This window comes from Thalassophryne amazonica, chromosome 7 (genome assembly GCF_902500255.1).
Source record: "Thalassophryne amazonica chromosome 7, fThaAma1.1, whole genome shotgun sequence".
Taxonomy (NCBI): domain Eukaryota; kingdom Metazoa; phylum Chordata; class Actinopteri; order Batrachoidiformes; family Batrachoididae; genus Thalassophryne; species Thalassophryne amazonica.
The window spans coordinates 80,349,985-80,374,559 of NC_047109.1; the positions used below are offsets into that span (position 1 = coordinate 80,349,985).

The 24,575-nt window shown below is 40.4% G+C and overlaps 1 long non-coding RNA gene across 1 annotated transcript; it reads left to right on the forward strand.

Annotated features, from left to right (window-relative positions):
* Positions 1–1,729: 1,729 nt before the first annotated feature.
* On the forward strand, positions 1,730–23,959 carry LOC117514338. The gene is made up of 3 exons (XR_004561862.1): positions 1,730–1,741; positions 10,141–10,150; positions 23,805–23,959. It is a non-coding gene; the product is annotated as an uncharacterized LOC117514338 (long non-coding RNA).
* Positions 23,960–24,575: the final 616 nt, after the last annotated feature.

Sequence of the window (24,575 nt, forward strand, 5' to 3'; positions counted from 1 at the left end):
TGACCATCTGGATGATCCAGAGGAGGCATGGGAGAAGGTCATGTGGTCAGATGAGAACAAAATAGAGCTTTTCGAATCAACTCCACTTACCATGTTTAGAGGATGAAAACAACCCCAAGAAAACCATCCCAACCGTGAAGCATGGGGGTGGAAACATCATACTCTGGGGGTGCTCTTCTGCAAAGGGGACAGGACAACTGCACCGTATTGAAGGGAGGATGGATGGGGTCATGTATTGTGACATTTTGGCAAACAACCTTCTTTCCTCAGTAAGAGTGTCAGAGTTGTTTAGAGTTGGACCTGAAAAGAACAACTCAGTTAACACAGAAAATAATCACACAGGAGAAACTGAATTTCTCTTCCTGATCAGGAGAGAGCAAACGAGCGTGACCCCTCGCCAACAACCGTCTCGTCCGCTCTGAAGGGCCCCGCCCATCTGCCTCCCATATTTATTTAGAACAAAGTAACATATAGGCATATGGAAGGACAAAATACCAAAACATGTTAGCGACACAAAGTCTGGTCTCACATCGATATGAAATTGTTATGGCTTTAAGCCTTCTGTTTTACGAAGTAAACAGCGTAACCATGAACTAATACGCAGGTCACACCGCTCTTCCCTCAAGACTGAACTGTTAATTAAAGATGCACATCTGCGCTTAGCAAAAATATAGCTTTAGCAAAACAGTCTGCACATTCACTAAGCCAAAGATCATCTGTTCACTTTCCCGTGTGAGCAGTTGTAATGATTATTTGAACAGAGCATATTTCACCCATATTGGCCTCTCTTCATTGGCTTCTTGTTAATTCTAGAATAGAATTTAAAATTCTTCTTCTTACTTATAAGGTTTTGAATAATCAGGTCCCATCTTATCTTAGGGACCTCATAGTACCATATCACCCCAATAGAGCTCTTCGCTCTCAGACTGCAGGCTTACTTGTAGTTCCTAGGGTTTGTAAGAGTAGAATGGGAGGCAGAGCCTTCAGCTTTCAGGCTCCTCTCCCCTGGAACTAGCTCCCAATTCGGATCAGGAAGACAGACACCCTCTCTACTTTTAAGATTAGGCTTAAAACTTTCCTTTTTGCTAAAGCTTATAGTTAGGGCTGGATCAGGTGACCCTGAACCATCCCTTAGTTATGCTGCTATAGACGTAGACTGCTGGGGGCTTCCCATGATGCACTGAGTGTTTCTTTCTCTTTTTGCTCTGTATGCACCACTCTGCATTTAATCATTAGTGATTGATCTCTGCTCTCTTCCACAGCATGTCTTTTTCCTGATTCTCTCCCCTCAGCCCCAACCAGTCCCAGCAGAAGACTGCCCCTCCCTGAGCCTGGTTCTGCTGGAGGTTTCTTCCTGTTAAAAGGGAGTTTTTCCTTCCCACTGTCGCCAAGTGCTTGCTCACAGGGGGTCTTTTGACTGTTGGGGTTTTTCTGTAATTATTGTATGGCTTTTGCCTTGCAATATAAAGCGCCTTGGGGCAACTGTTGTTGTGATTTGGCGCTATATAAATAAAATTGATTTGATTGATTTGAACAGTTCAGTGTATATGATTGCTTTAACAATAAGTGATTAATTAAAAGAGTAATGGTACATGAACACTCACACATGCATATGTATTTATGAAAATAGAGAACAGAATCAAAGACAAGATCAAAGACAGTACATCAAAGTAAAGACATTAATATTTGATAATCATATTGCTGATATATAGAAAACCCTGTCAAAGAGCATTGAAGATGGGTCATGGCTGGGTCTTCCAGCATGACAATGACCCCAAACACACAGCCAGGGGAACTAAGGAGGGGCTCCATAAGAAGCATTTCAAGGTTCTGGAGTGGCCTGGCCAGTCTCCAGACCTGAACTCAATAGAAAATCTTTGGAGGGAGCTAAAACTCCAAACCTGAAAGATTTGGAGAAGATCTGTATGGAGGAGTGGACCAAAATCCCTGCTGCAGTGTGTGCAAACCTGGTGAAAAACTACAGGAAACGTTTGACCTCTGTAATTGCAAACAAAGGCAACTGTACCAAATATTAACATTGATTTTCACAGGTGTTCAAATACTTATTTGCAGCAGTAACATACAAATAAATTATTAAAAAAAATCATACATTGTGATTTCCGGATTTTTTTTTTTTTTTTTAGATTATGTGTCTCACAGTGGACCTGTGCACCTAAGATGAAAATTTCAGACTTATATATATATATATATATATATATATATATATATATATATATATATATATATATATATATATATATATATATATATATATATATATATATATATATATATATATATATATATATATATATATATATATATATATATATATAAGTTAACAAGGAATGTGTGACTTAATGATTATGGGGAGATTGTTACCGAAAAGCGATGTATAGCAGATTTGTCACTGTGACTCCAACATAAATTCAAATAGGCAAAAAACAAATAAATAAAAAAATCTCTAAAATAAAAGACAAGGTAGTATGCAGTCAGCTTCAGCTTTAAGCTGGAATGGATCAGAGAAGAATTTTAACAAGTAAGTAAAGTTTGTTTATATAACACCTTCCAAGATAAAATCACAAAACGCTTTATAACGATAATAAAATAAAATAGAAATACAGAAATTAAAACAACAGTGACATAAAACTGGATAAAAGCACGTCTGTATGAATAGGTCTTGAGCTTATTTTTAAAAGGTTTCAACAGAGTCCACAGATCTCACATGTAGAGGCAGTGCATTCCACATTTTGGGAGCCACAACCTCAAAAGCAGTCTCCTTTGGCCTTCTACCTTGACCGAGGCATCACTAACAGGTTCTGGTCTGAGGACCTCAGAGGCTTGCTTGTTATGTAATGTGCAGAAGTTAACTGATGCAGAGTGGCATTTGTCCATCCAGAGTGATCACCAAGATTTGAAACTTAAGTCTGAACTGTATGAGTAGCCAGTGCAAAGAAGAAAGAATGGGTGTTACAAGAGACCTATTGGAGGACTTCGTAAGAAGCGTTGCAGCCATTCAGGACTGTTTGTAAGCACTCTGGAGAAGACTTACTGAGGCTAAAAACAGTGAACTACAGCAATAAAAATGTGACAAAATGAAAGCAACAATGATCATTTCCAGCTCACCTTGAGACATGATTTTTCTAAGGCGGCCAATTTTCTGTAAATGGAAGAAACCAGTTTACGACTAACACACATATCTAAATTTGGAACCTGGTGAAATATAACACTCAGATCAGATTTCTGACTGATGAGTGAATTGATGGACTGAGAGCCAAGGTTCAATACAATGTTAATACAAGATGGTTTGTATAAACAATAATCCTAATTTGTTTGTCCAATTACTTATGAGGCTCTAAAATTGAAGGGATTGTGACTAAAGATGATTATAATTCATAAATGGTTAATGTGATGTTTTTGTTTAACCCCTTGAAGTAAAGCTGAAAGTCTACACTAAGAACACCTTATGACTACAAGAAGACTTTATTACTCATGGACCTTACGATCGTTCAACGGATCAATAGATAGATGGACTCTATAAATTAAAAGTTAAAAGACTACAATACAAGCATATTTTTATTCTTTTTTTTTATTTCAACCCCGCTGTGTTGGTACACAGGGGCAAAGTACAAATTTGGACCTGCCTGTAGGTGCAAAGCCATGCACTGTAGTCAGCAGATGCCCTTCACACATAAATTATGTTAATGCATTCAATATGCACACGTGGTAACACAAATGTCACAATAAAATTCCAGGTTTATGTCTCTTTAGCCAACTGATTTTGTGTATACACACCCACTCTGTCAGTACAGATCCATTTTGTCACCAGGCAACTTCTCACTTCTGAACATGATCTATGAATAGCAATGTCACAAGCACGTGACTTTTAGACCTTAAAGTCAGTGGCAGGTGCGACTGGTTGGCTGAGTTCATGTCAGGTTAGCTAAATGTGGGGTTTGTCCATCGATTTTATATAACGGCTGAGTGGATCCTTGTCATTTGATTGGTGCTTTGTATGTGACATGACATGGATTAATTCATCCCATTTGTGTTGCATTGCATTCAGAGTGCGGCTTGGTTCCATTTAGAGTGCAAATTTGGCTCCATACGTTTGGTACCATTGCACTCTCACGTGCACGCTTGCGTGTGCACGTCCTCTTGCACGCACGCACATGTGATCACACATGGACATGTGTGCACGTCCTCGTTGAATGGTATGTTCCAGCTTTCACCTCGTGAAATATTCGTACCATTGAAATCATAAACATTCATTATTTGTATAACAGTTTCCTGCAAATCAGTAGATGCTATGGTGGCTCTCTGGTGATGCCTTGGTTGTATTTCCGATGACTTTCAATGTGACATTGAAAGTCATCACAGTAAACGGCTCTAAACAGCATAGTTGTTGAGAGCTGTGATGTTGTACAAAGTAAAATAGGCAAAATGTCTGAATAACATGCAGCAAGAATTCACTAATTTCACATTACTTTTTTTAATAAGCACATTTGCAGTGTGTACCAGTTGAATAATTGTGAACTGACTGTGTCACTGTGCTATTTCAATCAATCAATCAATCAATCAATTTTTTTATATAGCGCCAAATCACAACAAACAGTTGCCCCAAGGCGCTTTATATTGTAAGGCAAGGCCATACAATAATTATGTAAAACCCCAACGGTCAAAACGACCCCCTGTGAGCAAGCACTTGGCTACAGTGGGAAGGAAAAACTCCCTTTTAACAGGAAGAAACCTCCAGCAGAACCAGGCTCAGGGAGGGGCAGTCTTCTGCTGGGACTGGTTGGGGCTGAGGGAGAGAACCAGAAAAAGACATGCTGTGGAGGGGAGCAGAGATCAATCACTAATGATTAAATGCAGAGTGGTGCATACAGAGCAAAAAGAGAAAGAAACAGTGCATCATGGGAACCCCCCAGCAGTCTACGTCTATAGCAGCATAACTAAGGGATGGTTCAGGGTCACCTGATCCAGCCCTAACTATAAGCTTTAGCAAAAAGGAAAGTTTTAAGCCTAATCTTAAAAGTAGAGAGGGTGTTGTAATGTATTGTTTAATTTCATACTGTCAGGGTGGTACCAAGTGCTTTAAATGATGGTCTCTGTCTCTCTCTCTCTCTCTCTCTCTGTGTGTGTGTGTGTGTGTGTGTGTGTGTGTGTGTGTGTGTGTGTGTGTGTGTGTGTGTGTGTGTGTGTGTGTGTGTGTGTGTGTGTGTGTGTGTGTGTGTGTGTGTGTGTGTGTGTGTGTGTGTGTGTGTGTGTGTGTGTGCGTGTGTGTGTCTCACAATCACTCAGCTTTCTTGCTGAGCACTGAGCAGCAGACTAATGGTGACAGGATTTCTGCACATTTTCCATCTCACTTTAACATTCAGATCCAATATGTTTTTCCTCTTCTTTCCAACTCTTGATGGATTACTTTACAACGCTTTCAGTTGAATTCTTACCTTTGGGTCACTGATGTTTACTTGTGTCCTGATGGATCAGCTCGTCTTGGCCCCAGCCTTTTTTTTTTTTAAACAGCAAGTCACCCTTCCAACCATTCTAGGTGATTCTGTTGGTGCTATCCAAGCCCATGATAGGGTTGAGAACAATAACCAACATCTTCATGCCAGTTTGTAATACTTAGTATGTAGCTGATATTCATGTGGAGAGCATCTTTGTATTTACCGTCCGTCAAGGTAAACTAAGCCCCGTTGTCCTGATCCATATCTTCTGGAACAACCTCTTGGCCTATTCAGTTTCTACAACAGTGTTCTCAGCTTTGCTTCCATATGTGTGTGAATTGATATGCTGCTTGTGCTCAGTCACTGACTCTGTTTCCAAACTGCCATTTGTCAAAGCCCTTAACACACACAAACTGTGGGCCGGGATTTCAGGGACCCACACCTCTTCAGTTTGTAGCAGCATGTAGGAGTTTCCCTGTTTTAATGAAGTGTTGATTAGCAGTCATGGTAGAAAGGAATCAGAGTGAAAAAGCCGGCGGCCTGTTTGTCTCATCACGAGTGTGTGATGTTGCCAAGCGCCCTGTTTATACATGATTATTTGTAGCAGCATTGCAGTCAAGGTCTCAAACCTTATGACAAATGACTGTTAAACTGTACAGATGATGTTCACATGTGGAAGCCATCATCACTCCTGATTGCAAAGGCAGGTGGATTATATGATTGTAACTGTGTTCTGGTACTTTGCAAATATTTTTGAAGTGGTCATTGTGCACAAAGGAAAATAATTTAATGTTTTAGGTTAATAGTAAGCTTATAGGCTCCATCCATAAGTGGGAGTGAGTGGCTTCTTCTACAAGCCCCCATCCTGGACATCAGCATGAACTCCCAAAATTTCCTCTATATTTGTATTGTCAAGTGTGTCTGTAGCATGGCCCAAGCAGAGGGTCACTCCTCTGAGTCTGGTCTGCTTGAGGTTTCTTCCTCAAATCATCAGAGGGAGTTTTTCCTTACCACTGTCAACTGTGTGCTTGCTGTAGGGGTTGGTAAGGTTAGACCTTACTTGTGTGAGGCGCCTTGAGGTAGCTTTGTTGTGATTTAGTGCTATATAAATGAAATGAATTGAAAATAAATTAAATTGAAATATAGAGTTTAAATAAGTGCATCTGACATATTGCTGTTCTGAAATCGTAAACTACCTGGTTTATACTCACATACAATCATGTATGAATATATTCCTTATAAAAAGGGTAATGTGTTTGTTAAATAGGTGTGGGAGCATCATGCTACTGATCGAATGGGCTACAATATTGAACAAAGTAAAATGACATGATGAGAGCAAAACAAACAAGAAAAACTGCTGTGTTAAAATAAACTTTGATTACAGCTAACGGTAGATGGGTTTCCATTACCCTCCAAATTTCACAATTTATAGTAGCAAAATTAAAATACACTTAATGGAAGCACGTGTATTTAACAAAAAAAAAACAACAACAACAACAACAACTGTAAAATATTGAAAAAAAAAAAAAGATGTTTGAAGCTCACATCAGCTTTGCGTCAATTTGAAAAGGCCTTGAAAACTGCAATGGAAACACTTTTTCTATTACAGGTCACATGACTTAAAGAGTCAAATGACATTCTAATATTCACAGCGTGGTATGTGTGGAGAGAAAGATAGACAGCTTGTTAAACCTGATAAGAGAAAAAGTGACAGGAATACTGAATTAAAAAAACCCCAAAAAACAGCAGTCACATTCCATCATTTAATGGAAATGCTATCATTTTGTGTTTTGTTGACCTTCTGAATATTTCGCTTAACTTTCTGCAAATCTGTAATGGAAACCCAACTTGCAACCGTCACGGTTGAAGATATCAAATATGACATGTCGATGTAGCCCTTGGCATCAGGAGAGGTACTCGGGAGCTGTCCTTTACAACTTACTTGGAACACTTGACAATGTGGATAATGTACCACAAGGAGCACATATGTAATAAACTCTTCATATAGTGTCAAGAGCTGAAAACAACTCAGGGGCACAACATTTTAGGTCAGAGAGAGCTTAGGGTTAAGGTGACCGTGTTGTAGTCTTTTACTAAACTAATATAAACAAATGACTTCTTGAGTTTTACCACTGGCAAATAGGGAATATTATATAACTTCCACCTGCCCTTAGTCGGTAGTATTTTGCGGGCGGTAGACATGAAAGAGTTTGACACGCACGTGTCTATGGGCAGGTGCTGGTGTACACTTAAAGCTCTATGAAGGATCTTTATAGGTAAAGGAAAATTCAGAACAACTTTCACGCAATCAGACATATGACACATACGAGGTCTGTCAATAAAGTATAGGTCCTTTTTTATTTTTTTCAAAAACTATATGGATTTCATTCACATGTTTTTACGTCAGACATGCTTGAACCCTCGTGCGCATGCGTGAGTTTTTCCACGCCTGTCGGTGACGTCATTCGCCTGTGAGCACTCCTTGTGGGAGGAGTCGTCCAGCCCTTCGTCGGAATTCCTTTGTCTGAGAAGTTGCTGAGAGACTGGCGCTTTGTTTGATCAAAATTTTTTCTAAACCTGTGAGACACATCGAAGTGGACATGGTTCGAAAAATTAAGCTGGTTTTTGGTGAAAATTTTAACGGCTGATGAGAGATTTTGAGGTGATTCTGTCGCTTTAAGGACTTCCCACGGAGCGAGACGTCGTGCAGCGGTCCCAGGCGCCGTCGTCAGCCTGTTTCAAGCTGAAAACCTCCACATTTCAGGCTCTATTGATCCAGGACGTCGTGAGAGAACAGAGAAGTTTCAGAAGAAGTCGGTTTCAGCATTTTATCCGGATATTCCTGTTGTGTGTTGGGGGGTGTGGCTGGATGTTTTGGTGTTCTTTTCTTTTCTTTGCTCCTCAGGTGGCATGGAAACTGATTTGTCTGTGGAGAAGGTGCTGGCTGAAGAATCCTCACCCTCATCAGCATCATGTGAGGCACCTGTGACTGGTGCTCACATGCAACCTTAAAGACTTTCAGCTGAAGCAGATAATTGGATGGCGTTCTGCATTTAAGTCATGTGTGATTCAAGCAGAACTGCCGGGAACTCGACCTTGTGATGTTCGTTTGTGAGACGCTGAGGACCGCGCCTGGGTTTGACACATCGAGCCGTGAAGCAGGGAAGGGTGAGGACACATGCTGTCAGCACACATTAAAGAGAGTCAGTTTGTCGTGTCCACCTGGGGGGTGTTTGTCTGGTGGTAGTGGGTCCAGGAGCGCCGGACTTCTCTCCTTGCGGGCGCTGGAGAGCGTGCCAGCAGTCACTCCTCCAGAAGGACGTTGGTTTTGGTTTTGTACATTTTATTTAGGCACAGGTGAAAAATAAATTGTTTTTGTTGTTGGAACCGCTTCCTGGTTATTTTATGCGCTGGGTTCTGTCTGACGCAGGTTCGCTCCTCAATCCGCGTCGACACATAACAATTCCACTGTTAAAGGAGATTTTTTTAATGAAAGACGTGCGGGCGGATTGCAGCGTCGCCTCGCAGCCGCCGCGATGCTCCGCCACAGGAAAAACACTTCCGTTGGAAGCCTTAAGGACAAGTTGGAACATGTCCAGCTGTTAAACAATTTCTCATATACTTACTCCACTGAAAGCCATCAAAAGCCGCCTGGATTTTACAAATGGTTATCAACACGGAGGTGTTTTTCCTGTGCCGCCACACCGCGCCGGCTGCGTCCCAATGAGCGGACCCGTCCGCACGTCTTTCATTAAAAAAATCTCCTTTAACAGTGGAATATCCGGATAAAATGCTTGATCTCACACCGTGGGAAGTCCTTAAAGCGACAGTATCACCTCAAAATCTCTCATCAGCCGTTAAAATTTTCACCGAAAACCAGCTTAATTTTTCGAACCGTGTCCACTTCGATGTGCCTCACAGGTTTAGAACAAATTTTGATTAAACAAAGCGCCAGTCTCTCAGCAACTTCTCAGACAAAGGAATTCCAACGAGGGGCTGGACGACTCCTCCCACAAGGAGTGCTCACAGGCGAATGACGTCACCGACAGGCGTGGAAAAACTCACGCATGCGCACGAGGGTTCAAGCATGTCTGACGTAAAAACATATGAATGAAATCCATAGTTTTTGAAAAAAATAAAAAGGACCTATACTTTATTGACAGCCCTCGTATTTTAGAATCGTATGATACGTAATAGTTCATGTTAGACTGAGAACTCAACATGATAACCTGTGTCTCTGCAGCCAGTTCAAGTAGTTCTGCCAGACTACTGAAAGCACCTCAGCATACAAAGTGACAAAGTGACAAAGTTTTTTAATTCGGCACACAAAATATTCAAATAGAAAAAAATGAACAATTCCACAAACAAACACAGACAAAACTAGTGAGTCCGAAAGGGTGTGGGCTGAAGCAAAGCTTATTAGCGCCCACCCCTGCTAGTACAAGTCCAACAATTCTAATCAGTCATATTTACATAAATATAAATTCACTACTACATGTCGACACACAGACATACACATCAATATACTATTCACTTATAATTATATTTATATAGTACCAGATCATAAGAAAGTCGAATCAAGGCACTTTACGCCAGTAAGGACTAACCTTACCAACCCCCAGAGCAAGCACTAGGCAACTGTGGTGAGGAAAAACTCCCTATAAGGAAGAAACCTCAAGCAGACCAGGCTCTTGGGGGTGACCCTCTGCTTGGGCTGTGCCACATATACCTATATACATACGTATATACTTTACAAACATAAATATATACATACATATACACAGTCACTTATATACATATACACCTACCCATATCTATATATCTACATACGCATATACATACCCACACATTCAAATATACAATAAGTCCCACTTATAAATTGAACATTCCATATAAATCAAATTATATTTGCTTCTTTATGATACTTAGACATAATGTTCTTTTTGAGTAGTTTCTTAAATCTCACTAAGGTACTACTCATTCTAACCTCTGTTGAACATTTGTTCCATTTCCTCACCCCAACCACAGACACACAAAAACCCTTTACATTTGTTCTTACTGGTGGTTTCATAAAAATTGCACAACCTCTTAAACTATATCTGGATTCCCTCAATCGGAACAGACTCTGGACATGTCTCGGTAAGGCTTGGTTTTTCGCTCGAAATAAAGTTTGAATTGTAATGTAATCAACCAAATCAATGAATTTTAATAAATTTAAAGACACAAATAGAGAATGAGTTGGTTCACGATATTGTTTATTGCAGATGATTCGTATGGCTCGTTTTTGCAAAAGGAATATTGGATTGGTATTTGATTTGTAAGTGTTTCCCCATGACTCAACACAATATGTCATATATGGTACCATCAGAGAATGATATAAAGTAAGTAACCCTTCTTGCGGCAGTAGGTCTTTGGCTTTATACAAAATGGCTATAGTTTTTGACAATTTTGATTTCACATAATTTATATGTGGTTTCCAGCTAAGTTTATTATCAATTATAACACCTAAAAATTTATTCTCTGTTACTAACTCAATTTCCTTATTGTTTATAGTTAAATTTTTACATTTGGGTGCCTGTTTATTTCCAAATATAATACATTTAGTTTTCCCAAGGTTGAGTGACAACTTATTAGCGTCAAACCAAACCTTAAATTTTTCCAGTTCTTTCTCCACTATGTCCAGAAGCTGTTCAAGATTTTCACCACTACAGAACACAGTTGTATCATCCGCAAAAAGGACACATCTCAGTGAACTCGACACCCAACTTATATCATTTATATAGATTATAAACAACAAAGGACCCAGCACTGAGCCCTGCGGCACCCCACATGTGACATCCCTGAGTTCAGAATTTGTATTATTGAATTGAACATACTGAAATCTGCCTTGTAAATAACTAGCTATCCATTCATATGCCAGACCTCTGATTCCATATTTCAGCAGTTTACTTAATAGTATTCCATGGTTAATTGTGTCAAACGCTTTCTGTAAATCAAAAAACACACCTATTGTGTATTGTTTATTATCAATTGCAGTTGCAATACTTTCCACAAAGTCCATCAAAGCATGTGATGTAGTTCGAGACCTTCTGAATCCATATCGTTCTTCACAAATGATGTTATGCTTCAGTAAATAATCATTTAATCTTTTAGCAAATATTTTTTCCAAAATTTTGGAAAATTGTGGCAGGAGTGATATAGGTCTATAATTAGAAAATGTGTGTTTGTCACCAGTTTTAAACAGAGGAATTACTTTGGCTATTTTCATTTGAGAAGGAAATTTACCAGTACTTAGTGACATATTGCAAATATAATTGAACGGTTTTACTATACAATCAATAACTTTTTTTAATAAAGCCATATCCAAATTATTAAAATCAGTTGATTTCTTACTTTTTGAACCATGAACCAGATCAAGTATTTCCCTTTCATGAGTACCACCAATGAACATTGAAACAGATTTGTTAAACGTTGAATTATTTACCCAGAAGTTATTAGTTGATGAGTCAATTTTACTGGCAAGATTTTTACCCACATTAACAAAGTATTCATTAAAGTGTTCAGCAATAGACTCGTCGTTATCAATCGTGATGTAGTTGTTACTCTGAAAAAATGAAGGATAATCTCTAGTTACTCTATTCTTTTTTACTATTTCATTTAATATGTTCCATGTGTTTTTGATGTTATTTCTATTTTTGACAAGTAACTCATTATAATATGTTTTTTTACTGAGTCTCATGATATTGATTAACTTATTCTTATATGTTTTATACTTACTTTCAGCTTCCTTAGTTCGTAGTTTTATGAATTGTTTATATAGTACGTTTTTCTTTTTACATGCCCTCTGAAGCCCCTTAGTTATCCATGGTTTGTTGCTATATTGATTTCTATATATTTTGTCAACAAATGGACAGTGTTTATTATACAAACTGGAAAAAATGGAGATGAAAGCATCATATGACCTGTCAACATCATCAACAAAAACATCTGACCAATTCTGACTTGATAAATCCTCCCTTAAATTATCAATTGTTTCAGGTGTTACTTTTCTACTCATGAATTTGATATTGCTTCGATACATACAACAACCCTCCAATGCAAAGACTGAGAAAACTGGCAAGTGATCACTGATATCACTGACCAGTAGTCCCACACTAAGATTACCGGATATAACGTTAGTTAAAATATTGTCAATGAGAGTTGTTGAGTCCATAGTTATTCTGCTAGGATGAATGATGGTTGGAAACAGCCCTAAACAGTACAAGGTGTTTATAAATGAGGTAATTTGTGGATGATTGTGAGGGTTTAAAAAATCTATATTGAAATCTCCACAGACAAATAAATGCTTATTTCTGTTGATTTTGTTGTACATTCCTAAGATAATGTCTTCAAAGGTGTCAATATTTGTCCCAGGAGCTCTGTAAATGCAACTAACAACTATGTTTTTGGAGTTTATAGATGTCATTTCTATGGTAACACATTCCATGATGTTGTCCACTGTAAATGACATGTTGTTAATGAGTTTACAGTTATAATCTGACCTTACAAACAATGCAACGCCTCCGCCCCTTCTCGTCTGCCTATTAACCAGGAACAATTCATAACCATCAAGATATACCAGATCTTTATTATCCTCATTTAACCATGTTTCTGAAATTGCAATAACTGAAAAACGTTTTTTGGATGTTTTCAAACAATCATTAATAGTGGACAGATTACGAGAAAGACTTCTGCTGTTGAAATGTATAATTGAAAAATTTTCATCATTGATTTTATAATTTTTGAATTGTTCTTCTGTAAAATATTTGCACTGTCTCACAATATTCTCACTGAAAAAGGTATCAGGATCATTTTCAGATTCGAAGGGGTGGTTAGCAGAGTTATTATAATTAAATGTATCAAGACAGAGCTCCTGGGCAGAAATAAACGGATCATTATCCTTTGTCATTATGTCTCTCTTGTCTCCGGGTGTAGATGATGTGGATGAGTGGGTTGCTCCAGTCTGCATCATGGTGCTGTGATGTGTTTGAGTCCTCATACCTATTGTTCATATTTGTCCAGCTCCTCGATGTTCCTTATTGCCATGACTTTTGCTTGTTCAGGTGATCCGTTCAGTTTGATGAATATTTTACAGTTTGAAGTCCATGTGTGCTGGATTTTTCCCTGTTTCTTTAAGAAGCGTGCTTTCCTGGCGATGTCGGCATTCCGTTTGGTGAGATGTTCATTGATGAATACGTTTGTCCCTTTCAGTTTTCTTCCTTGTTTTAACAGTGCTGTTTTGTGTTTTCTGTTGATGAATCTCATGATGACGGTTCGTTTATCACCGTCATTTCTCCGGGGCAGAGGGTGGCACGCTTCAATGTTATTTAAATCCATTTCTATACCTTTAGATAGGAGGAAATCAGCAACCTGTTTTTCCACAGAGCTGACCTCCTGTTCACTGGGCTCCCCTCCGCTCTCATCTGTTACCACCCGTGCGTAGGACCGTGGTTTGATGTGAAGACCTGTGATGATGACGTCGTTAATTCTGGTGTACTGCTCCAATTCAGCCACTCTATTTTCCAGCTGCACCAGATGCCGGTCTTTCTCGGCGTTCTGGAGCCGTAATGCCTTCACCTCCTCCACCAGATCCATGATTGATTTCTGTTGCTGCTTCACAACAGAAATCTCCTCTGATAGAAAGTCCAGAGATTTTTTAGTATCGTCACCTTCCTCCGCTGTCAGAACCTTCTTAGGCCCCATGGTCGGCTTATGAGCAGCTTGTCGATCGCCGATGTTAACAGCCTGCGTTGTTTGTCACCGGGATGGATCTGCACTGCGCTGGTGCCGCGCGGCCTCGGTGTTTCCGCGCTGATGGATCCGCGGTGGCTGCACGAGGCCTCGGGGAAGCGGCACTTGTGACACGCGGCTTTAATGACGCAGCGCGCGGCCTCAGTGAATTCACCACGTTGAGCGGGCCTCGGACGTTGTTGCTGTCCAGTCGCGGGGCTAAGTTGCCGGTTGAGGTGGTATTCCCACTGTCCGGGTTGGCAAACACCGGCGTGGCAGATGGCAACTACAAACACCACCTCTGAAAACTCAGCTACAAACTTTTTGCAGCTCGCTCTGACGACACGCAGCTCTGACTGACTGTGACTGACGCAGCTCCGATAGCTGATAGTTGACGCGAAACTGCCAACTGGGAATGTTTCCGTCACCGTCAGTAAGGAATGTGACCATCACGCCTCTGACAAAGAGTCCCAATTTTTAAACACCTTGGAAATCCAAAGAACCGGTTGACTAGTTAGCTTTGATAGTTTAAAAGATTTCCAGATGTCAATATATGAAACATATCCAAAATATACAGAATGTTTACTTTGCACAATGTCAAACAGAACAGCAGTAAATCACCCTTACTGTCGCCGGTACAATACTAAATCTGAAAGTGCACACATTTTTTTCTTAATGGATTTTCGGTCCCTCCAGCTACATGTTTGATGACCACCATAAAGTCAAACTAGACATCTGCAAAGCTTCTTAATGATCTTATTGTTTTATCTTATCTTTTAAGCCCATTCTTTCACCACTCAGCTTTCTTCTCCCTCCTTCCCCACTCTCATTTGTTTCCATTGGAGAGCATCGATTGGCTCATTTATGCCATTCGGTGAGGACTAATATTTCACCTCAGTCCCAGTTCACACATCCATCTGGTCGTCTGTTGTTTTATCCCTCCATCTTTCTTATTAGTCTCACCTCCACCTTCAAAAGGTGTTTGACTGGAGATACTCTTTGGCGGTGTGAATCCGCCTTAGTAGTCAAAGATCCTGATTAAGAAATGTTATTTCAATTAACAGTGCTCTCACACACATATGTGTGCATACGTGTTCTAAATGCCTGCCAGAGAGGAGCATGGCCAAATAAACTTGGATTCATTGTAGCATCAACACCTTTAAGGTGTGTTTGCATGGCTTTCTGAATACACACGATCAGACGGACAATAACACCGTATGTATGGCAGGATGTCAACCAGCCAAAGGTTCATGATATCGAATCCCAGCTACTCCTGCCTCCTCTAAAGTGTTCTGGGTTGAGTCACGGGTCTGAATGTCTATTAATTTTATTATCCTGTAGGGGTGTGGCAGTGTCCAACTGCAGCACATGCTCCTTACACTGAAGAAAACAAGAAATCAATGCATGATTTGGCAACAACATATGTGCTGCAACACGAACAGACCCTCCACCTATGCAAGCCTTTATATATGTCATCCAACAACAGTGTGACCCATTCACACGTTTTAATATTTTAACACCAAATCAACATGAATGTTTCTAAGCATATGTTTGGACTCAGTGGGTGGCATGGTGGATTAGTGGTTAGCATTGTGTGTCTCACAGCGAGAAGGTCCTGGGATTGTTTCCCACTTTCCTTTCTGTGTGGAGTTTGCATGTTCTTCTCATGACTGCATGGGTTCCGTCAGGGTGTTCTGGCTTCCTCCCACTTCCAAAGACAAGCAGATGAGGTGAATTGGAAACTTTATGAGGCCCATAAGTGTGTTTGTCTATCTATATGTGGCCCTGTGATAGATTGGTGTCCTGTCCAGGGTGTGACCTGCCCCTCATCCAATGACTGCTGGGATAGCCCCTCCGTGACCCTTAATTGGAATAGGTGGGAGAAAATTTATGATTAGACTCAGATGGTGATAGTCAAGTTCCTTATATAATGATTCATAGGTTCATTAAAATTCTTTAGAGATTAGGAAAACTTTACATTTTTAGAAAGTAAATGAAATGTTTCCATGTTTGCCAAAGGCTGTTATGCTGGCTATGTTGGATTTCTAAAAATGGAAACCTTCTAAAACTAACTTTTTACTTTGTAGACTTCTGGTGAACCCTTTATCATGACTGAAGTGACTAAATAAAACATTTTAAAGGGCAAGGATCCAGAGATACTAATTATAAATTACTGAAGCTGAATAGCAATAGTGTCTCCAAACATTTTGAGTTTTTATTGCACGTAGCAGACGTGAATGACATGTGGGATATAGGAACTTGATCCATGTGTCTTTTCCAATCAGATCCAGATATTTGTAACTGTCTATTATTTAAAAAAATGTATTCAAGCCTTCTTGTAATTTGTAATAAAGGTTAGTTATGAACCCTTAAATGGAGAATGGTGCCGTTATTTGTTAACTGCATATCACAAAGGTGACCCACAAATAACTAGAAGTTAGTTTCCAAAGGTAAACAATTTTGGAAATCCAAGATGGCGGCCATAACAAGCCTGAGAAAACATGGATTTTTTTTTTTTTTTTTTTTTGGATTCCTCATTTCATAGTCTTTCAAACTGAAAAATGTAGAGTTTGCCTAATCCCTCCACCCCATTTTTTTTTTTTTTATAAAATTACAAAAATTCTTTTGATATAGACGCTCCCTGCAGGTGCAAGCTGGGTACAGCAACAAGCACACAACGTTTACAGTGTCCAGAAGGAAGATAACCTTCATGTGAATTTCAACCATAGCAAATTTAGACAGAAAATTGATGGATAAATAGTCAAAAATTTTGAACAGCTGACGCTTGTGAAGCAGGCACCTCCATCAGCAATCCATTAGGTGGCAGCATGTCTTTGGGTTGCTCTGTCAAGTGACGTGGCGCATTCAGGGTGTGCCCTCGTTATTGTTTCTTCTTAATTTGGGGACTTACAAGATGACAGCATTTCTTGTTTTTCAGTTATTGTTTAAAAGCTGGCTGGAATGGACAAACACACTCAACCAGTGTTCTACATTTTTGCTGAGCAGGCCCAACAGTACGTTATCACCAGCAGTGGGGAAAAAATTAACATGGAGACTTGTGGCCTCGACTTTATGCACAGAACAGCTCTGGCTGGCATTTTTCTCTTTTTTAATGTTCACAGTCTCCCCATCTGTTGTGAAGTTTCAAACTGCTTCAGGATGTTCATGGATGCCTGGGTGACATCCCCCCAGTAGTCTGGATCATTATGTGACCGTAGGACTTTTGTGGCCGGGACGGCAGTGAGATCGAACCCCGGACTGCTCGCACTAAAGACCAGAACTCTACCAGGTCAGCCAAAGGGGAATTCCCCGTTAGTCAAGCTAGCGGGAACATCTTTTCAATCCGGACTTCATATTGCTACATATCTCCCCACCATTTTTGACTTTGTCCCAAAGTCACAGGTGCATTTAAGCATGTTCTGTGACTACCCACATCCTGCCAACAACGCTAATTGTGACCGTAGGACCTTTGTGGCCGGGACAGTGGTGGGATCGAACCCCGGACTGCTCGCACTAAAGACCATAACTCTACCAGGTCTGCCAAAGGGGAATTCCCCATTAACCAAGCTAGCAAGAACATCTTTTCAATCCGGACTTCATCTTGCTACAATTATTTTGAGGACATCCTGTTCTACCCTGATATGCTACAAGCACATTTAAAATTGTATCTGTTGACTTATCAGTAAAGTCATATTCCTACACTGTTCATCTCATTTGATAGTAATTCAGATTAAAAGTAGCCTGTGTGTACTTTGGAGACAGTCTCCATTACTTACAAACCACCACCACCACTGAGGGTGGTGGTTTGAGTAATAAGTAATTGGACAATTGTTCAATTGCCTGACAATTAGTGTGGTGGTCTGGTGTGACCTGTTCCTTCTTCATTTAAGCAGATAGACGGTCCGGAGATAATTCAGGTCAGGTCTTGGAGCGTACATGAATGCCTCACAACACTGCATCTCCCAACCACAGAACTGGGCCAGATCCTGGACAGCAACCATCTGGGCTGATAAACGATCTCCACGTCTCAAAGTAGCCATCAACAAGCACCTTGATTGCTTCATTCAGCAAAGCAATGGTAGTGTCCAGAATTAAAATTTCAAATATTTACCCAAATGTACAACGTGTGCCAGATTAAATATGTTCCATAGCTGCTGAGCCAGCTGAATGCATATTTAATGGATGTTCTGGTTGCAGCATTCAAGAAGCAACTGAGGTCATTAAAGACCCTGGCTTTCAATAACATCCTGGACTCTGCCATCACCAGTGTGTCTGCACATGCTTACATACAAACATGGCAGCTTGGTCTATGAAGTCAAGAAATGTCGACAGAGTCATGAGTTCACTTTTTTGCATGCCATTTTTGCAGGGAGACAATGATCCAAGCCTGGAGTCTTTGTGTTTCCAGTTTGACTGCATAGTTTTGAGACCTCAACTTCAAACAGTGACCTGACAGTTGAATGTTCAATCATTGTCTTTACCCACTTATTCCAGAGTCAGGCTGCCAGTCTGTCACAGCACCAGCATATACAGACACCTTCATACTCACTCACACTGTAGGTCAGTTTTGTGTCAACTCACCTACACGTCTCTGGCAAACGCAGGAAGAACATGCAAACTCCACACAGAAAAGGATGAGGTTGGAACCCACCCTGGGACATGCTAACCACAAACCCACTATACTGCCCACAACAGGAAGTCTTCAGTACTACTGTAGGCCTTTCCAGAGAATCCATGAATCCTCTTGGAATTATTGTTGTTTAATCACATGAGCACTTACTGTATTTATGGCCCCTTCACACATAATGGGACGTTTGGACAGTGTTTAGATGAAAATGGCAAAACAGTTCACAATTAGTGCACGAAACATCACGCCAACGCGCAGGCGTGCACGAACCCTGTGCGAGAGTTCGTGCATATGCCGGTGTCCGTCAAGCAGGAACAGTGCTGGGTGCAGCACATGACGCCGCTTATGTGGAATAAAAACCAGCTGGTACATGTGGAACCACATCGTGCCGCTTATGTGGAATAAATAAAAAATAAAAACCAGCCGGTACCTGTGGGACCACATCGCGCCGCTGGTGTGGAATAATATTTAAACAAAAAAAGAAAAAAAGCACACCACCCAGGATGTGAACTTGTGCCTTTCAAAACCTCTCATTTCCAGTGAGAGACTTTACTGCCGCGCTACAGAACTGTTCTTTGAAAGTTGTGGGAAGCTGCCTCATATCAGGAAGGACATGGAAGTATTACAAAAAAAAAAAAAATCTCTATATATATATTAAAATCCCACACCATATAAAACACCGCATTTATCAAGCGAGCAATACAAATATGATCAGCCTGTTCGTCTGGTGACCCATGGTCACAGACAAACAATCACGAAATGACATGAATGAGAAGCAGTGTGCTCTGATCATGTCCACATCCACTGGTCAGGTGTGTCCAGCCGGCTGCGCGCATTCTGCCTGACACGTGCCTTGTGGACGGTGTGCCACAGCACAGACACCACGTTATGTGGATCAGCGCTCATGTGGGTGACGTGATGGTCAGATCGCCCGCTGCGTGTTCTGATCTGAGGGTCTGTTTCAACCTGGGGAGCTGTCAGTGTCCGCTCTGTGCACACGCTCGCTTGCTGCAGCTTGTCACTACCATGGCGATTTTTTATTTATGGCCATGTAAATACAGCAATCAGACACATGTGCCTCACAGTGGACAGTCGTTAGTCCATGACTGTCCAAACAGAGCAGGTGTTGTGTAGCTGGAATGTCCAGAATGACAAATGACACAGCTGCTTCTGTTGGAAGCCACGCCTCCAGTGAGTGGAACGCACACACCCACGTCAATGTGTGTGTTTGCAAAGTCACACTCATGGGGAACTTACACAAATTTCACAGCAGTATGACAGTGGTCATCTGCAGTCTGTTGTCGCGCCAAGAGTGCGACTGGCCACACATTTTCTAAGTGCCATGTGAGCAGTGTTAGCGGTTAGCGGTGTTCATGTGTCACCTGGAATTTGGCCGGCACCTGCTGCGAGAGGGTGTGATGGGTTCGCACAGTACACACTCTGTCTTTCAGGCGCTTACAGTAGTGTTCAGAATAATAGTAGTGCTATGTGACTAAAAAGATTAATCCAGGTTTTGAATATATTTGTTATTGTTACATGGGAAACAAGGTACCAGTAGATTCAGTAGAGTCTCACAAATCCAACAAGACCAAGCATTCATGATATGCACACTCTTAAGGCTATGAAATTGGGCTATTAGTAAAAAAGTAGAAAAGGGGGTGTTCACAATAGTAGCAGCATCTGCTGTTGACACTACAAACTCAAAACTATTATGTTCAAACTGCTTTTTCAGCAATCCTGTGAATCACTAGTATTTAGTTGTATAACCACAGTTTTTCATGATTTCTTCACATATGTGAGGCATGGAGTCAACCAACTTGTGGCACCTTTCAGCTGTTATTCCACTCCAAGATTCTTTAACAACATTCCACAATTCATTCACATTTCTTGGTTTTGCTTCAGAAACAGCGTTTTATGATGTCAACCCACAAGTTCTCATTAATTTTGTTGGTTTGGAACCAAGGTTTTGCTTGTTGACTTCTGTCTTGACTCTTGTAGATCTACAAGAGTCAAGACAGAAGTCAGACTACCAGAGCAAGAATTTTAGCTGAGGAAAGTTCTGCGATTTGAAGCGAAACATCCTCACGTCAAACAACCCAGTCCAGTCGAAGATTCAAGCTTCTCTACTATTGGACTCAACTGCATATCCCCAGCTGTTTTTAGTTGTGTCAACACACATCGTCACATTACAAGTTCTAAAATGCTTGTTCAATGATTTAATTTTGTCCAGTACTAGTTGTTAAAGATTTTCGCATTGTCAACAGAACTCAGAATACCGCCTTTTGAAGTTCCACAATACTGCCCATTATTCAGCACATGAGCCGCATGTGTCCTTTTCTTAATCTAATCCTAATACTCCAGTGAGGAAGCAAGGGCAGATTAAACACCCTCAACTAAAAGGTTAAATGCTCCAATTAGCCCAAAAATAAAATAAACATTAAACAAAAACAAAATGTAAACAGAATGAGTCTCATGCTGTTTTACAAACTCTAAGTCAGTTTAAGTGTGCAATTATCACGCTGCTGCATACTGAAGGTGAGGCAGATGTCAGCACTGCAGAGAGATGTAAATCTCTACAATTTTGTCTAACACCCACCACGAAGGACAGATCACCCAGGGCTGAGTTTATTTATTTTTTTTTTTCTTAAACACACACACCCTCTTTCTGGATCAGCGGCATGGACATGTTTCCATCTGCTGATCCTTTGGAGCATTGCAATATGCTTTCAAAGGATTCAGAAACTAGTCCAAAACTAAACACCAAAGTGAGGACAGGTGCTGGAAAATCTTTCCAATCTCATTCAATGGAGAAAAATCTTGGTTCTGTTTTGGTCAAATGTTCTTTTGGCAAACATTTTAACAGCAGCTCAAAAAAAACCTCCCATTACAGGAGCAGATAATGACTAAATGCAATGAAGTACAATATAAATTGATTTAAATTGCAATATGCACATTACTAAACTGCACAATTATAGTCATTTCTTTTATCTTTCACTGTTAAAAAAAAAGCAAAAAACTATCAACAATCATTTGTACTTTAATTAAAATATAGAAAAACAGCTACAGATGACTTACAAAATATACATGACGCATGCACATATACATACACACAGTGAGTACACAGCCATATCTGCATAGACAGTGGGGTCCAAAAGCCTAAATATTAACTTCAGCATATTTATATCCAAATCCCTCAAACTGCATTCGCTGCAGTACTTTTATCAAGGCTCCCTCCTTTGGGAATCAAAATACTTGAGCATTTGTCTACTCAATTGTTTTATGACCAGATGTTTGGTTATTTAATGTAGTTGGCAGATGAAAGGTCATCAGTTAATGTAAATTGTTGCAAGTCCAATCGGAAGCTGCTGCAGTTGTCAACAAAGAGCCGTTAATGCCAGTGAAGCAAGCAGTCATTAGGCTGAAAAATATCCATCACAGATGGATAAACATTACAGCCAAACCATCTGACTCATTTTTAAAGTTACACTAATCAATAGAACATCGCTTTCTGCCATGCAACATCAACATGCTGTTTTAGATGGCTAAAATAAATGACAATGTCCAAATATGGAATTTGTGTTGCTAATAGTACTTGTCTGCATGATTAACTGAATGCAACAGGGACTAAAACAGACATGTCTTGATTCATCCATCTTGCACCACTTTTCCCGTTAGAGGTCAGGGAGGGTGCTACAGCCTTTCCCAGCATGCTTTGTACAGGTAGCAGGGTGCAGCCTGGACCAGTTACCAATCCATCATGGCTAAAATGTGCTGACAGACAAGTATCCACTTTCAGATTTATACCCAACACGTCAACAAAGCTGTATTAAAAAAATAAAATAAAGTGTAACTGTGGAGGTGGTGGTTTGCAGGACTGACTCCACACACCTGACAGAGGTGCCACTCTTGTACAGATCCATGTACTCATGTCTGCTTTAAAAAAGTCTGATAAATGGTTCATTTTACATTTAGCGGGATGACAATCATGAAGATCAAGCATTGCTTTGCCGAGCAGGTTTTAAATCCACCAGAACCCCTCACTTGTACCCCTTCACCACCCATCTGTGGATAACAGACACACACAGACATGGCAAACATCCAGAAAAGTAAATCGCATGTACCAATGCAAAATAATACTAGTTTGGGGAAAGGATTAAGCAAAAGGCGTTCTGGTACTCCACTCAGACTTGTGGACCCCACTGTACCTGTGTGTTCATGTATCTGTATATAAATGATGTACATATTGCATCATCATGTCTGCAATCAAAATAACAGTTTCTATTTTTGAACATTTCCATAACTACTGGTCCTCAAGGTGTGTACATGTTAGAGACCCTGAAAGCATGTCTCCTTATCACCATTTGGAAGATGTAGAGAGAACATGTTGCAAGGCATTCCACCATGATCAACAGCCGGTGACCTTACAGAACAAAAACATTCAAATAACACACAAGCAAAGAATATATTTTACTTCTTGGAGGTCATGACATCAGACATCTTACTGTGTAGAAAAGCACAGAGTAATTTCAGAATTCAATAATCGGAGCTAATGGAACCATGGCAGCAACATGAGGATGGAGGTCAGCTGAAGGTGCACGTTCACTTTTAATGTGTCGGTTTAAAGACTTTAAACCAGGGGTGGCCAAGTTCGGTCTTCGAGAGCCACATTCCTGACACTCTTAGTTGTCTCCCTGCTCCAACACACCTGAATCCAATGAAAGGCTCATTAAATGTCTGCTAACGAGTCTTTAGCAGATGTTTAATGAGCCTTTCATTAGATTCAGGTGTGTTGGAGCAGGGAGACAACTAAGAATGTCAGGAATGTGGCTCTCGAGGACCGAACTTGGCCACCCCTGCTTTAAACTATGTACAGGAAGTGGAGTTAGAGTGGGTGTTCGGTAAGTCACTGGTCAAAATAAAGGTCACCGATAATATTCTTTTGTACAGTGAAAAAGGGAGGCTGTGCTGGGTGAGCACTGGTTTCACCAAGTTTGCTCAAATTACAGTGAGTGCTCTTATAAAAGAAGAACAAAAAAGGCTTTCTGCTGAGACTATACACGATCTGCTGTCAAAGCAACTGCTTGTAATTCCAACTACTTGAGTAAAGGTTGTAGAACAAAAAAAATTAAACACTTCATGATAGAGGACAGGCAAGCCACATAAGCCGATTCATTATTACAAACCCTGTTACAGAAGCGGATCGTATTTGATGCAATGTCAATGAGCATCACTCATCACTGAGCTAAATCTCAAAGCAATGTGGACCAACTATCAGAGATGAGGGTGGGTGGGGGGGGTTATGGACCAACTATCAGAGATGAGGGTAGGTGGGTGGGGTTATGAACCAGCAGATACATCAGACAAAATATAAACTGCTCATATTTCGGTTCCTCATCAGCTCTCTGTGGATGATGTAGCAGAGCTAAAGCAGACTTTAAGGTGTTTTATTCCCTTTCATTTACCACCTCCGTTTCTAAGTTCTCCACTGCTGGCACAGTCATTTATTTGCTGGCTCATTGTCCAATTTAATTATTATTTGCAGTAACTCAATTCTATGTCTCATTATTGTGAAGTCTACACTGACACTAATTAAACTCATGAGTTATTTACTGTAAATGTGTCATACATATCGTCAAAAACGCCACTTCAGAGCAACGTGTGCTGCTCACATGGTAAGTGAGCATCCCACAAAATAATGCAAAACTAAAATAATGTATAAGTTCTAA